The sequence below is a fragment of the Carlito syrichta genome, unplaced genomic scaffold, assembly GCF_000164805.1.
Source record: "Carlito syrichta isolate Samal-C Ts95f unplaced genomic scaffold, Tarsius_syrichta-2.0.1 Scaffold317080, whole genome shotgun sequence".
In the NCBI taxonomy this organism is placed as follows: domain Eukaryota; kingdom Metazoa; phylum Chordata; class Mammalia; order Primates; family Tarsiidae; genus Carlito; species Carlito syrichta.
The window spans coordinates 331,725-348,020 of NW_007261176.1; the positions used below are offsets into that span (position 1 = coordinate 331,725).

Genomic DNA, 16,296 nt, shown 5'->3' on the forward strand with positions numbered 1-16,296 from the left:
GAGTGGAATGTCAGATAAGTTAGGTTTATACAGTCACTGCATATAAAGTAATTCGAGCAAGCAGGCAGGAGGTTACATTAGCCATTAAGTCTGCTGATCCACCCCGAGGAATGCTTAGGAGGACTTGTTTGCTTAACATTTACATAACATAACATGGTCGTTATAGGACAACAAAAGCCAAACTTAACAAAGTTTTAAATATGAATGCTGCAAACACATACAGTGAATGTGGGGTAGAAATTCATATAGTACTAGTGCTGGGAATTTATAACATATCGCAAACGTCTTATAGCAAGGCGGTTTTTGTAAAAATCTTTGATTCCCTCAGGTTTACATAGCCACTGCGTGTAAATTAACTTTTGGTATGGAAGCCAGTGATTTAAATCGACATAAAGCCCACCTAGAGAGCAGCTAGCACCTCAGAGTCAACTGCGATGGCAAAGGAATGTCTGAAAGGGGCTTATCGCTTTAACATTTACATCCCATTGTAAAAAGCAGAAGTCAGCATGGCAATTGGGACTGACAATGCTTAACCCAAGAGTTCTAAATACAAACGCTACTTAAGACATTATATAACTACACAATCAGTCACTACCCGGCACCCGACATATGCCTAATTCTACGGGGTCTGAGGTAGGATTTAAAGTACTAAGATTTCATGAAGTACAATGAACATGAGGTAGGAATACACAAAATATATAGCAAACATGAGGTAGGGATATATGAAATATAGTGAACTAAACACTACTTTTACAGCAAGTATGGCTTTTTAAGTTTCTTGGTTTCTTGGGTCTCTCAACAGCATGCTCTTAACCTAAGTCCATTGTTGTCCTCTCAGTATCATCTATTATTGGTAGAATTATTTTTGGATCTAGCTTCTGGCTGTATGTAAATTTAATAAGCAAGACTTCCATGTCTTCATCCAAATTATTTTCTTTCAATACCAAAAAAAAAATATGCTCTGAGCCAGCCCTGGGGAAAATCCCTAGAAATTTCCTTTCAGGTTTATACTGATCCACTGATCAGCCGCCTTTGGGTGTAGCTGCTCAGACATCACCTATCCGTTTCATTGTGGTATAATTTTGTTCCTATTTTTCTGTCTCCTCTACAAGGACATTCATTAATTCATTCAATAATCATTACTGGACTGAATGCTTCTTCTGTGCCAGGTCCTGCAAGTACTCAAATAAATCACATTTGGCCCTGGCCTCAAGGAAATCACAGTCTAAATAATGACAATACAATGTGACCAACACATCTCGGAGCCCATGAGATTTCATCTGTGTCAACGTTCTGCTGCAAATTCAACATAATCTAAACTATTATTTAAACAAGTCTATTATTTTAAAACTTTGTTTTAGCATGTAAAAAAAAGTAAAAGCATGACTTGTTCAGACTGAACCCACGTGACTCCAAGTGACCTTGCTTTCTTTTCTTAAGGGGCCAACACCCATCTCTTCAGTGATAAGTTTTAGTACTTGGTCCAGGATCAACTTATTTTTTATGGTCATAGATTTAAATGTTTCTATTATTTGAACGTTCACTTTTGTACAAGTCAAAATAGTTTACTAAAACCATATGTTAAGCCCAAGGAGATCTGTGGTTACTGATAAGTTATTATTCATGATCAGTTTGAAAGAAAGATTTGACCTAGAATATGCAGGTAAGAATAGAGATTCCTAATCTTTTTCATGTTGCAACACACTGGATAAATAATCATGTTTGTAGAGTTTGCTGGAGGAAGGACTGGAGTAGGCCCCCTGGCAGCAAACTCAGTGATGTGATAACACAACACCCATCACAGCACAGACTTCAGTCAGGAATATTCTCTGAGAAGGTGTCACGTGTGTAAAATGTTCTTTTTTGTCAGTCACAGGGAGATGCAAATAGCCTGCTTATAGCTCACAAAAGAAAATTATTGGGGAACCCCCTCAAGTCCCCTTCCACTGTGGGAGCTTTTCTCTCCTCTCAATAAATCCCGCTTTCCCAAAAAAAAAAAAAAAAATCCTTTTATCCATTCCCCTCAAGGTTTCCACAGAGAAAATAAAATACCACTTGCTTCTGAAATTTCCTACGCTGCCATATTCAAAAGGCTTGCAAATCATAAGATTCCCCCATATGAGACCCAAGTACATCCATACAACATACACCGAGCACCTCATATCTTGAAAGCACCGTGCTGGCTTATCAAGGGCCTACCTGTGAAGTAAATAGTCCAATTCCTGTTCTTACTGTGAGGGGACCTGGCCACAGACCGTAGCTCATTAACCTGCTGAATGTGGGGCTGGAATCTGGGATTCTAAACTCCTGCTGACAAAACCTGCAATTCTGACACTGCCCTGCCCAACTGAGAAGGTGGGGACAAGGTGATATAGCAAAGTCAAAAATCCGGAGAAACCGTCTCACAAGCAAAGCAGATGAAAAGAGTTTTCTAGGAGTAGAAATTACAACAGAGACTCTTCTCAATGGGAGAAAGGTGCTGTTTGGAAGAAGAAAAATAAGGACATCGGTCAGTTTCTGTCATGTTCCAAAAGAATATGATGTTACAGGTCTTATCCCCCCTTCTCAAGAAAGTCCCAGAGTTTGAGATACTAGTGCTATCAGAGATCATCAACTGCTAGAGATCTCAAGAGTTTTCATGTAGAATTCCAGGTGCGTAGAATTTTGGAGATTCTTTCAATGTGTTTGCCCATTTCATGATGTGTGATTTACAAGTGCACCTGCCCACACTGCAATGAGTGAACCTGAACTATAGGAGACACAAATAGAATCCCTAAATCAGGAATATATTGCCACTAGTCAACTGATTGTTAAATAACATGCCTTTTCCAGGTGCATTGTAAGGAGAAACACCTATGGGCGTCAGTTAACTGGTAATTAAAGCAATTGTATGCAAATCAATATCACTAAACAAATAACAAACAGATGGACATTAAAAAACAAAAACGACATGTTAATTACAAGTAAATAAACATTAGATTAAAAAAAAACAAAACAAAAAACAAGGTTTCACATGATTGTGTTCCAGAGAAAATGTAAATTCTGAGGTTTCCTGGGAGTGGAAGGAGTGGGGTGAGGATGGGCTTAAAGTTCCTTCTGGTTCGGATTAGATCTTTTTTTAAAGCTTTTTTAAAAAAAAGGGGGAGGAAGGGAGAGGGAGAGAAAAGATTTTCTTTTTCTGATGTGGAAAGCCTTTTATTAGGGGGATGCAAAAAACTCCTTTTGGAGGGCGGTTCCTTTGTAGTACAGGGTTCCCCTGATGTGGCAGAAAGGGGGATTGGTATCAGTTAAAGGTATTTCCTTTTGAAGGGCAAGCTGCAAGCTTTAAAGACCCAACAGACACCAGGCAGGTTTCCTTGAAGAAAGGCCAAATGGCCAGAGACTGGCCATTTCATGGAAATGCAAAAGAGTAACTAATTCACAGACTTATCCAAAACCCCTCTTCTGAAGTTGACGGTTTACAACCCTGCAGTTCCTGAAAACCATTTGTTCTTTGAAAAATCTGATTTTGCTGAGTACAACCTTGTAAGGTTCCAAAGGAAATATGTAATCACTCAACACGACCCCCCTCCCTTCCCTAAACAAGGGTATAAGATCCCACTTCTGTTCTGGGGGGCTCATTTATTTGGACGCATTAGCCCCTCGAGCCCGCTGGGCCAGCCAGTGTAATAAAGTGCCACTTCCTATAATAGTCTCGGTGTCACGATCTCTCTGTCTTCCTGCTATACCCCTGCTAGGTAAGTGTTCTAGGACTCCATCAGCATCTGTGTACCAGTTAGTGTTGTTGGGAGAGGCTGTGATGGGCTTCAGTGAATTTTTTTGGAGATTCTTTCAATGCATTTGCCCATTTCATGATGGGTGATTTACAAGTGCACCTGCCCACACAGGCTGCGTGTTGAGCAGTTTTTGACCAAAAACAGCATGAGCCCCTTGCCCCATCTTCCTTATTCACCCAATCTCACCCCAAGTGACTTTTTTTTGGTTTCCCAGGGTGAAAAAAACCCTCAAAGGGAAACATTTTGCGGATGTGGAAGGTGTGAAACAAAAAACAGCAGAAGCACTAAAAGGCATTCAAACAGATGAGTTCAAAAACTGTTTGAACAGTGGAAAAAAGCATCTCAATACGTGTATTGCATCAAACAGAGTACTCTGGAGGTGACTGAAGTTTAAACATATAAGAATAAATACACCATTTTTTATAAATACATTCTGGGTTTTTGGGGTCCCCCTCCTATATCACTGCCCTCCAGTTGAATTCATTTATACGGTCAGCAAACACCTAGTGAACACTTTGCATGTCCCAGGAAAGAGGCAGCTATGCCACTGAAGCCAAAGCAGGGAGGCAGAGGGAGGCGGGCCCTGGCCTCCCGAAGACAACATTCCAGGAGAAAAAGAAAGGCGGCCTCAGGCAGGGCCATTTCTGTGACAAGGATGCAGAGAGCAGCAGGGGGATGAGAGGGAAGGTCACAGGGACTTGGGGGTGGACGCTCTCCCACCCTCCCAGAGGGAAGACAGGGAGCCCACCCCTCCCTCCCACACTCCTTCCACACTTATAGATTGGATGATACAGATAGAGGGCAGGTACAGCTCATGTGGGGTGCAGGCGCCAGCTTGGGGATATGACTGACTAAAGTCCTGGGGTTGTCTGAGGCTACGTCTAACAGGGTGGCGAGGTATTCCAGGAGCTCACAGGAGGGCAGCCCAAGGGTCAGGTGCCGAGGGAAGACTTCCCCATGGAGAGAAGGGACAAGCAGGGTTTATCCAAGTAAAGGGAAGGAGGGATGCAGGGGACGGAGTCTTCCAGGGAGAGGGAGCCTGGCAGAGAGCTCGGAGCACCGGGAACAGTAGTTGGTTTAGAAAGGCTGGATTACAAAGCGACAGGGAAGTGGAAGAGGAGACTGGTGGAGGTAGATGAATAAAGTTAAGAGTGTGAAGAGCAAGCAGGCCTGGAGTTTAGGATTTATCCAGACGGTGAGGAGGAGCCACTGAAAGTACCTGAGGCTGGGTGCGGTGGCTCAAATCTGTAATCCCAGCACTTTAGGAGGCCGAGGCGAGAGGATTGCCTGAGCCCAGGGGGTTGAGGCCAGCCTGGGCAACTTGATGAGACCTCATCTCTACAATGAATGAAAAATTAGCCGGGCATGGTGGCACGCACCTGTAGTCTGGCTATTTGGAAGGCTGAGGCAAAAGGATTGCCAGAGCCCAGCAGGTCAACGCTGGGGTGGCCGTGAGTATGCCACTGCACTCCAGTCTGGGCGACGGAGCGAGACTCCAACTCAAAAAAAAATGAATAAATAAACCGGGCTCGGTGGCTCTGCCTGTAATCCCACACCTTTGGGAGGCTGAGGTGAGTGGATTGCCTGAGCCCGTGGGTTCGAGACCCGCCTGGACAGCGAGACCTATCTCTACAATAAATTTTAAAAAATCAGCTGGGCGTGGTAGCGCATACCTGTAATTCCGGCTACTTGGAAGGCTGAGGCGGAAGGATCGCCGGAGCCCAGCAGGTCGAGTTTGCGGTGGCCGGAAGCGGCCACTGCACTCCAGTCTGGGTGACAGAGTGAGACTCCAACCCAAAAAAATAAATAAATAAAATAAACAAAACAAAAATAAAAAGAGAAAGAAAGAAAGTACCTGAGGGCAGCCAGCGATGGAAGTTTTGGCTCCACACAAGGGAAGGACAGAAAGACTGGCTAGGAGCTTGGCCCTCTCGCCATCTCCAGCCCTTCCAACCAATGGGTGAGTTGTTTCTGGGAGTTGGAGGGGTTCCAGCAAACCCAGCAAAACCACTTTCCTTTCCCTAGGCCCCTCTTCCCACAGGGGTCTCTGAACCACCCTTTCCCACTGCGGGCCACCTCTGGTCACCGGAGGAGCAGGTTTGGGTGAGCTGACAGGATGGGACTACCGGGCTGGCTATTGGGGTGACTTCCTCTACTTCCTAACATTAGAAGGCAGCTTGTGCCTTTGCAGCGTTTTCCCTCTTCTTTGCATGTCAAACCACAGAAAGAACACGTTTCCCTCCTTCGTGGACCATATGGTCGGTGTTCCCATCTGAGGGATGAGCCTTAATATAGCGCCTCAGCCTCACAAAGGGGACAGGAGTCGAGGACGCGTGCCTGTCAATTCCTTGCCACGTTCTGTAACAGACTGTATCTTCCAAGAATAAAAAAGATTGCTAATATTTGCATGACTTCATGCGATCGACTCACCTCCCGCCATACCAGGGTACCTCTACATTGGCAAGTCCAGTAGCACCAGCCGCAGGAGCCCTGCCTCGGACCCTTGGCATTTCCACTAGCTGCCCCCATCACCTGGCCCAGCCAAAGATGAGATGAAGAAAGAATCATCCATCATGTGTCCATGGGTCTGCATAAAGGAAAGTCGCAGGTGCCATCTTCAACAGGCAGGAAGATCAACCCAATCGTGAAGATTTACGCCCTCCTATTAGGGCTGAGGACCACTGCATGACTTTCTAGAAGGGGAGAGCATTCCAGAGGTAGGTACGGAGGTCACAGTTTAGGGATGTAGGTTTCCAAATCATCTTCAAAAAGAAAGTGTGGATTTCATTTTTAGCTGCATTTTCAGATGCCTATTTGGTTGGTGTTCAGTGGTTCTTCAGATGGACAGAGCAAGAACAGTTTAAGGTTTAAGATTCCAGGAGAATGTGAACCGTATTCTGATCTGTGACGAAAACAGGTACTGACGAAGGCAAGAGGCCGGATCAAAATTCCTAACAAACACTCACTGTAGAACAACAGAAAAAGCCTCAGCTGTGGAGGAAGTTGGATCCACAAGCCCATCCCAGCATCTGTGGGTTGTACAACTTCAAACAAGTGACTTAACCCCGATCAGGCTGCTTTTTCATCAGTAAAAAAAACTATTTATGTAATATGTCACTTACAGGATTATGGTGAGAATGCAATCAGATAGCATACATAAAATATCTAGCAGAGTGCCTGAGCTAAATAAAACACATTAATTTAACCTTTTAGCAAGAAAAGCAACTGAAACTAAAAGGACTTTTTGCAAGATGAGGAGTTTTCAATAAGGCAAAATAAATTTTATTGATAAATGTTAAACCTCGGTGGGAGTAGTGATTTGCAGAACTAAGAGAGCTGTTATCTAATAATGACTCTTTTCTTCTTTTCCTTCTAAAGGTGATTCCTGACAAAACCCAATGTTTTATTTTATATCAAAATAATACACAACAACGTGAATGTACTTAATGTCACTGAACTGGACACTTTAAAAAGGTTAAGATGATAAATTTTATGTTATACGTATTTTACCACAATGATCAAATAAAAAATTCCAAGAACCATTACAAAGTGTTTAAAATGTCTCTATGAAGAAACGTTTACAGTAATCAAGAGGGAGATTTCTTCTCCTTTAAACAGAATGGTTTTCTTTCAAGCCTAGTGAATTGTTTCTTATTACCGAAATATGCATTTTAAATAGTGAACTGTTACTAAGAAAATGTTCAATCAAGTATCATTTAAATATAAAGCGAAACATTGGGTTTTATCAGGAATCCCATATTTTAGAAGGGAAGGAAGAAAAGAATTAATCATTATCAGATAAAAACCCTCTTTAGTTCTGCAAATCATTGCTATTCTCAACTTAGGCTTAACATTTTTAAGTAAAATCCGTTTTGCTATGTTAAAATCCATAGGCCTCATTTTTCCTGACATTTTCAGTAAATGCCCGGAAAGATCTAAAAGGCAGATAGGTCTGTTCCATCCCAGGAAGATCCCCTGGGCCAACAAACAATTGGTGAGTGAACACAATTTTATACCCAATCTGTTCCCAATGGTGAAGTCCAGACAGTCTTGCACTAACTCAGACGCTATACATTTATTAGCAAGCAAACAACTTAGAGGGACAGTGAATTTCTCAAGAAAGGTAGCCAGTGAACCTGTCAGCTGGGTGGGGAGGCCCAGGAGACGACAATTCTCAAGGCAGCTGTCCAGACCCGAGCAGCCCTAGAGCTGGTGTGTAGGGGATATGCCTCCCCAGCCCCCAAGCCCTCCTCCTCCAGCCCGCCTCACATTATCCTATCTTACGTCCTTCATGACTCCTATCAGCTTCTGGAATTATCTCATTTATTATCCATTTTCCTACCCCTCCACTCACCCAATGTAAACTCCACCAAAATAGAGACTCTGTCTCGGTCACTGTGTATCCCTTATCTTAGCACAGAAAGTGGCCCCTGCCAAATGAATGAGTAAACAAATCAACGGACAAAAGAACTGTACAAAACAAATCTTAATCTCCTGCTTATACTGTCACCCAAGCCCCACTGACCACAGCCAGAATCCCAGCCACCACCACGACCTCAAAATGCCAAACTCCTATTATGGTGCGGTCTCCGCCTCGGGAAACCCTGAGACATTGCCTCTCCACGGCAGAGAAGAGAAAACTGATAGGCCAGTTCAAAAAACAGCTGCGCCAGACCCCAGTTGCAAGGTCACCAAACCTACCAGCATGACCAGAAAGTCAAGAATCACGGTGACACTCAGTATAGGAAAGGGAAGCCAGCCAGGCTGCTCTGGAAGGCTGCCTAGAAGAAGCATCTCCTGAACGGATGGCATCTGACAGCAGACGAGGGCTGCGCAGCCCCAGCTGGACAGGGAACAAGAGTCCCTTGGTCCCTGCACCTCTGGATTATGAGATGATCCGAGCAACCTCCCATCCTGCGCCCTGCCTCCACTGAGCCAATGCTCACAGGACAATCAGTGGGACAGCTCAGTCCCTTGGGGGCTGCCATATGGCTGAAAACAGAGACTGAAGGGGCATGTGGGGGTATGTGTCTGTTTGGAGGTGTCTCCTGACACAGCGGATGGGGTGTTTTTGGCTTTACCGTCTTCTCTCCCAAATGAATCACTGCGCGTTCCATGCTGTGTGGCTTGAAACAGAATGGGGCAGGTGAGAAAGGACACTGCTGGGACACGGGACCTGTAAAGGAATTACTCAGCAGCACAAGAACAGCTGCGTGCGACCAGGATGGGCTTGAAAGTCATCCTTCAAGATGCAAACAAAAAACTCCATGAGTGGAAAATGGAACATCCCCAAGCTCACCAGTGTGTGTCCCAGGTACCCAGACATTGGGGAGAGACCCAGGGCAGCTTAGGCAGAAACTTCTGACCACAGGTAGTCTATGCCAGGCCCAGGAAACACTTTCTGTGGGGCCCTCAAACTACCAAGACCATAACCTTGGAGAGTCTAGTGACTGCAAAAGGTCAGAGAGATTCTCGTGAAAGTCTGTGCCTAACTTTTGAAGAAGAATCGCTTTTTATTTTTTATTTTTTTGAATGGGGGCCTCACTCTGTTGCCCAGGCTGGAGTACAGTGGCATGATCATGGCTTGCCATAGTTTCGACTTCCTGGGCTCAGGTGATCCTTCCACCTCAGTTTCCCAAGTAGCTGGAACTATCGGTGTGTGTCACCATACATAGCTAACTTATTTTTATTTTATGTAGACATGAGGGTTCACTATGTTGTCCAGGCTGGTCTCGAACTCCCAGGCTCAAGCAAATCTCCCACTTCAGCCTCCCAAAGTGCTGGGGTTACAGGCGTGAGCCACCATGCCCAGCCAGGAATCACTTTAATTTTCACACAGCCCTCAGAACCGAGTTTCTACAGCCACCCCCTGAGTGGTCTGCTTAGGGATCTAACGACACTCACTGTTAATAAGCTCTTGACATCTGATCACTCTATGTGGCTACACTTGAAGTTGACCTCCAGTTCAGTCTTCCGTGAAGATGGAGAGGAGCCAGTTGGAAACCTCCGTTATTTGAGGATCACTGTTGCCTCACCCCTCACTGCTGTTTCTCAGGAGAAAAGAAATACAAACCCTTCGATTCCATTAGCCGCCTCCCACAGGACCACTAATGCAGCCTTTCATCTATTTTTTGTCCTTCCCTGGTACCTCTCCAATTTCTCCACAGTCTCCCGAAGCTCGGTGGCCAAAACAGAATATGACACTCCAGTGACAGAACCAATACTAACCCTGGTATGGCTTCCTAGCCAGGCTCAGCTCTTTCTACCAGTCAGGGCAGGAGCGAATGACTCACAGTGAATCAGCCTCCTGGGGCCTCAAGGGGAGACCCATAAGTCGAGAAATACTTCAACCTTTTAAGCCAAACACAAGGCGGCATAAAGAGTAAACACCTGCTGGGGGCGAGGTGGCTCACACCTGTAAACCCAGCACTATAGGAGGCCAAGGAGAGAGGATTGCTTGAGCCTAGGAGTCTGAGACCAGCCTGGGCAACAGAGTGAGACCCCATCTCTGCAGAAATCAAGAAATTAGCTGGGCTAATTATTATTATGATTATTTTTTTCAAAAAATTAGTCCCAGCTACTTGGGAGGCTGAGAGTGCAAGGATCACCTGAACCCAGGAGGCTGAGGCTGTGGTGAGCAGTGATGGTGCCACCACACTCCAGCCTGGGTGACAGAGTGAGACCCTGACCAAAAGAGAGAGAGAGAGAGAGAGAGAGAGAGAGAAAACACCCAATAAACGGGTTGTCCGAGGGTCTGGGTTTTAGCTCTGGCCGTTTCATTGTCTTCATTGCTAAAGTTCAAATACAGGGAAAAAAACATACATCAGATAATGACCAATAGCTTCCTCCCACAATTATAATATAATCCAGTGTCCTAACGATGTCCTGCAAAACACAACATGGCCCAGTCCTCTCAGCATTGCTGACCTCTGCCCTAGCCACACGGGTCTTCTGGCTGCTCTCCGACAAGCCAGTGCTTGTCCTTTCAGGGTTGTTATACCCTTAGTCCCCACCTGGAAGCCTCATCCCCAGATTCTGCATGCCTGGCTCCTGAAATTTCCAGTCTCTGCTCAAAAACATTCTCTGACCGCCCACCCCCAGCAACTAAAGTAATCACATGTTACACTGGGAGAAGGATTTGGAAGCGGGTACTTCAAGGAGGCAGGTGAATCTTAGCCACAAAGTCTGCAAACCAGAGAAGCCTGTGGCAGCATTCAATGTGGCCTTGAGTAAGCAGAGACACTGTCCGTCCACCCAAAGGGCTGGGACATCACCCCAGAGATCAGTTTAGCTAGACTGGCAACAACCAACCCTTGCATGATGTATTAGCGCTTAGGCCATTCATTCATTCAACAAATATCTACTGAGCGCCTCCTGTATACCAGGACTGGGAATAGACACAGAAACAGTCTCTGCTCTCACAGTGCTTGCATCCCACTGGATACGTTTTCAGGTAGTGGTAAGTGTGTTTCCTCAAGCTACTCCGACTTGTCACTTTGCTTTATTTTCTTCATAGCACTTACACGATCTGACTCATTCCCTGTTTTAAAGGATGGCCCCCGCAAAATGATGGACAATGTCCCGACGTTTCAAGGCCACACTCCATAGTGCCGAACCTTTTTTTAAACTAGGATTCACCAGCCTCCTTAAAGTATCGACTCACAAATCCATTACCCAGTTGAATGACCAATATTTTATCCTCACAAAATTGACTATGAGAACGGCCGTGCCTAGATTTGAAGTGTCTGTGCTAATCTCTGAACACTTAAATCACTACACGCTTTCAACATAAAGTCTGCACCGTCAGGCTGTGTCTCTTGCCTGATTTTTGTTTGTTGATATCATGAAATAGTGAATCACCAAGAACTCAAAGGGAAGCCTGAGGATGGCAGGGCTTGGTTTCCTCTCTCAAGGAATTTTCACTTTGTTGAGGGGTTGGGGGTTGATTCATCCTTCCCTAGTGCTGTATTTTCTGGTCGACCCCCTCCCTCAATCACGGATCTTTAAGTGCACCCTCCAAAGAGTCCACTGCCCCTCACCCTCAAAACAGCATTCAAATTGTTAGGTTGTGTAGTGCAGGCAGTGAGTATAGCAGGAACTCAAATGAGATGAGATGTCATTACGGAAGGCTTCACTGGGAAAACAAAGACTGTAAAGGGATGGGTATAACGATTCATGCCTGTAATCCCAACATGTTAGAAGGCTGAGGTGGATTACTTGAGGCTGGGAGTTCAAGACCAGTCTGGGCAATATAGCAAGATCCCCATCTCTACAAAAAAAAAAAAAAGAAAGAGAAAGAAGGAAGGGGGTGCACACCTGGAACCCCAGATGCCTGAGAGGCTGAGGTGGGAGGGTCACTTGAGTCTAGGAGTTTGAGGGTGCAGGGAGTTATGATCGTGCCACTGCACTCCAGTTTGGGTGACAGAGAGATAGCCTGTGTCTGCTTTTTGTTTTTTGGAGTTGGAGTCTCACTCTGTTGCCCAAGCTGGAGTGCGGTGGCACACTCACGGCCACCCCAGCGTCGACCTGCTGGGCTTAGGCGATCCTTCTGCCTCAGTCTTCCAAGTAGCTGGAACAACAGGCTCACCCTACCACACCCAGCTGTTTTTTGATTTATTGGAGAAAGGAGGTCTCGCCAAGTTGCCTGGGCTTGTCTTGAACCCACAGGCTCAGGCAGTCCACTCGCCTCAGCCTCCCAAAGTGTGAGATTACAGGCTGAGCCACCGAGCCTGGCCCCTGTCTCTATTTTTTTAAAAAGAGAGTAAGAAAATCTTACTGGGCAGAATTTGGATAAGAAAATGAGTCACATATATAGATATATGAGGGGACGCCCCCCCCAAAACAGAATTTATTTATTAAAAAATTGTGTATTTATTCTTACACATGTAAACTTCAATCACCTCCAAAGTACTCCTGTTGGATGCAGTACGCCTATCAAGATGCTCTTCCCACTGCTCAAAACGGTTTTTGAACTTGTCCATTTTGAGGTCTTTTAGTGCTTCTGCCATTTTTTTGTGTCCCCCCTTCCATATCAGCAAAACGTTTCCCTTTGAGGACTTTTTCCATCAGGGAAGTCAGAAAAGTTGCCTGGGGTGGTATCAGGTGCATGGAGTGGGTGGGACATGGGGGCCGTGCCATGTTTGGTCAAAAACTGCTGAGCACTCAGCACGGTGTGGGCAAGTGCATTCATAAATCACCCACCATGAAATGGGCAAACGTGCTGAAAGAATCTCAACAACAACAACCAAAGATTACTGAAGCCAAATGCAGCCTCTCACAACGCAAGCTGGCATGGGTTCCTAGAACACTTACCGAGCGGGGGAAGCCGGTACTACAAGGGTCCTGCCCTCCAAAAGATAATTCCAGTTTTTGGGGATCCCCCCTCTTGGATATGCAGTGAGGGTGGACGAGTAGGGGGATTTAAGGGAAGCAAGAGAGAGAAGGTGAAGAGGCAAAAATGAGCTTGCTGAGGAGAAGAAAATAGGGGGAAGAAGGGATAAAATATCAGTCATCTTGAGAAGGACAACTTGACACAGGCTGTTGTCACTACATCAAGTGCAAAGTGTGCTGCACAAAGTCATAGTTTTAGAAATCACAATACCAGATACCACTCAGTTTGGGCTAAAAACAGGAGGACCAAATCAGTTTTTAAAAAGACTATTCAGATCCCCAGATTCTCCTGTTATCCTGAAGCAAGTCCAGAGGTTTACCCTCCAGGAAGATTACTGGATACAGCCAAGGGGAGATTAGAGGTCTTTAGAGAAAAGAGGTGACTGAACAAATGTCCTCCCCAGCACCCCAGCTCTGCTCCCAAAATGCTCATGATAGGTAAGAAGTAATCACGTTATAAACGGCTTCAAATATCGAGGTGAGGAAGTTTGGGATTAATTTTCAGTATCCTACATCCTCAGAGTTGGAAAGAAGGACACTGATCACCTCGTCCAACTATCCCCAGAGCAGGCTAAAAGGCCACCCTGGGGAGTTCGAGTGTCTCTGCCCCACGGTCCCTCTGGTCTCCCTCTCTCAGGAACAGAGTATCTCTCAAGAGCGGGCAGCCCCTCCTCTGCCCACCCTCTGTCTATTTTACCAGTCCCTGGTCACTGAGCCCATAACCGTCCCCTCTTGCTGTTCACTCATTGCACTGTAAGACATCGACAGACACAATCCAAGACAGTCACCTGTGCAGAACGAATGGAAGGTCTCCACGGGTGTTTCCCTCCTTCTGTACCCACAGATGCTAGCGTTTGATGATGCCACCAATGAACAATGGCTTGAGCCCAGAAAAATGGACGAACATTACAACGAACTAAGGAAATCTAGTATTAAAATACAAAACAACAGCTTGGATATTGTGAGAATTACCATTTGGCACTTTTCTGCAAGACACTGATACCGTGGAGGTTGAAACAAAACCAAAGTGGAGAATGTGTCCCGTCTGTAATGACTATAATCGCAACCTTCCCACACAATCAGCTCTTCACTTAACAGCTGCACAGAGGCTCCAACTTTCTCCGTGTGGTGAGCTGACAATTTCAATGTGGGAACACCAGAGAAGGGTCTGGAAGAAAGGACAAACCCTTAGCTCTGTTTCCTTACCAGTTATACCTGATATCTATATGTAAATGTGTTTATTGTCATCTTGGACTTTCAACAACTTGGCACAGGCTGTTTTCACTATATCAAGTGCAAAGTGTGCTGCACAAAGTCACAGTTTTAGAAATCACAATACCAGATACCTCTCAGCTTGGGCTAAAAACAGGAGGAGCAAATCAGTTTTTAAAAAGACTATTCAGATCCCCAGATTCTCTTCCTATCCTGAAGCAAGCCCAGAGGTTTACCCTCCAGGGAGATTACTGGATACAGCTGAGGGGAGATTAGAGGTCTTTAGAGAAAACAGGTGACTGAACAAATGTCCTCCCCAGCACTCCAGCTCTGCTCCCAAAATGCTGGCAGTCAGACTCTGTCTCCACCAAACAAATACGCAAAGATGTTTAGGGCACTTTATTCACAACTGCCAAAACCCACAAGCAACCAAGCTGCTCGTCAATAGAGGAGCAGATAAATTGCAGTACTTCTGACAATGACTATTATTCAGCACTAAAAAGGAATGAGCTATCAAACCACAGAAAGACAAGGAGGGGCCTTAACTGCACATTGTTAAGTGAAAGAAGCCAATCTGGAACAACTGTGTGCTGTATGATTCCAATTATATGACACAGAAAAAGCAAAACTATGGAGACAAAAAAGTCAGTAGTTGCCAGGGATTGGGGGATGGGAGGAAGGGAAGCAGGCACAGGTGGAAAACAGGATTTTTAGGGCAGTGAAAATACTCGGTATGACACTGTAATGGTAGACACATGACACATTTGTTAAAACCCACAAAAAGTACAAAACAAAGAGTGAATGCTAATGTAAACTATGGACTTTCATGAATAATAATGTGTTGATCTTGGCTCATCATTATAGCAAAAGTACAATCCTAATTCAAGATGTTAGTGATAGAGCAGACTAGAGGTGGGGCATTTAAGAACTCTGTGTGCTTTTCTCTCAACTTTTTTGAAAGCTTGCTCGGAGGTGCTGAAAGTGGCACAATCACTTTGGAAAACAAGTAAAATAAAAGCAGCAATTCCGCTCCTAGATATTTGCCCAAGAGAAATGAAAACATAGGTCTACCCAAACCCTGTATACAAATGTTCATAATAGCTTTAACATCACACATATGTTGGCATAACACTGTAAAGAACCCAGATGTGCATCAGGAGGTGAATGAACACTTTGTGTACATTATATGCGATGGAAGACTTGTCCAGAGTGAAAAAGACCAATCATACTAGCATGAATGAAGCTTGAAAGCAATTATGCTGAGAGAAAGATATCAAACAAAAAGAGTACATGCTCTACATGAAGCTCTAGAACAGGCAACAATAATTGAGGGTAGTAAAAATCAGATCAGTGGTTGCCTGGGATGTGGGTAGAGGGAACTGACTGGGAAGGGACACAAGGGAACATTTTGGAGCTATGGATAAGTTCTATACTTTGATTGGGGTGACAATCATTTGTATGTAGTTACTAGTCCAAAAAGCCCACAACTGTACACTTCATAAATATATCCAATAGAGGTTGTTAAAATCCTTAAAATGGCAATTATTAACTCCAAGAAAAAACAAAAAAAGAGCTAAGTTCTCCACTTACTATGACATCAGTAGCTGATGTTCTAAAACACATGCATCAAGAAATAGGAGTAGAAACATGATGTTTAGAAATACCAGAAGACGACTGGGCTCGGTGGCTCAGCCTGTAATCCCGTGCTTTGGGAGGCTGAGATGAGTGGATTGCCTGAGCCCGCGGGTTCAAGACAACTTGGTGAGACCTCATCTCTACAATAAATCAAAAGATTAGCCGGGGGTGGTAGCACGCGCCTGTAGTTCCAACTACTTGGAAGGCTGAGGCGGAAGGATCACCAGAGCCCAGCAGTTCGAGGCTGCGGTGGACGGAAGCGGCCACTGCACTCAAGTCTGGG

The 16,296-nt window shown here is 45.0% G+C and overlaps 1 protein-coding gene across 4 annotated transcripts in view; it reads right to left on the reverse strand.

Annotated features, from left to right (window-relative positions):
* CAMK1D (calcium/calmodulin dependent protein kinase ID) overlaps nt 1-16,296 on the reverse strand; it is a 261,834-nt gene that overhangs the window by 166,781 nt on the left and 78,757 nt on the right. Inside the window, exon 1 of one of the 4 annotated variants that reach the window (XM_021707377.1) lies at nt 6,207-6,265. The exons of the other annotated variants lie outside the window; for them this stretch is intronic. The gene's annotated coding sequence lies outside the window, so the exon portion shown is untranslated. Of the gene's footprint in view, nt 1-6,206; nt 6,266-16,296 lie in introns of those variants that run through there. 4 annotated transcript variants of the gene reach the window in all.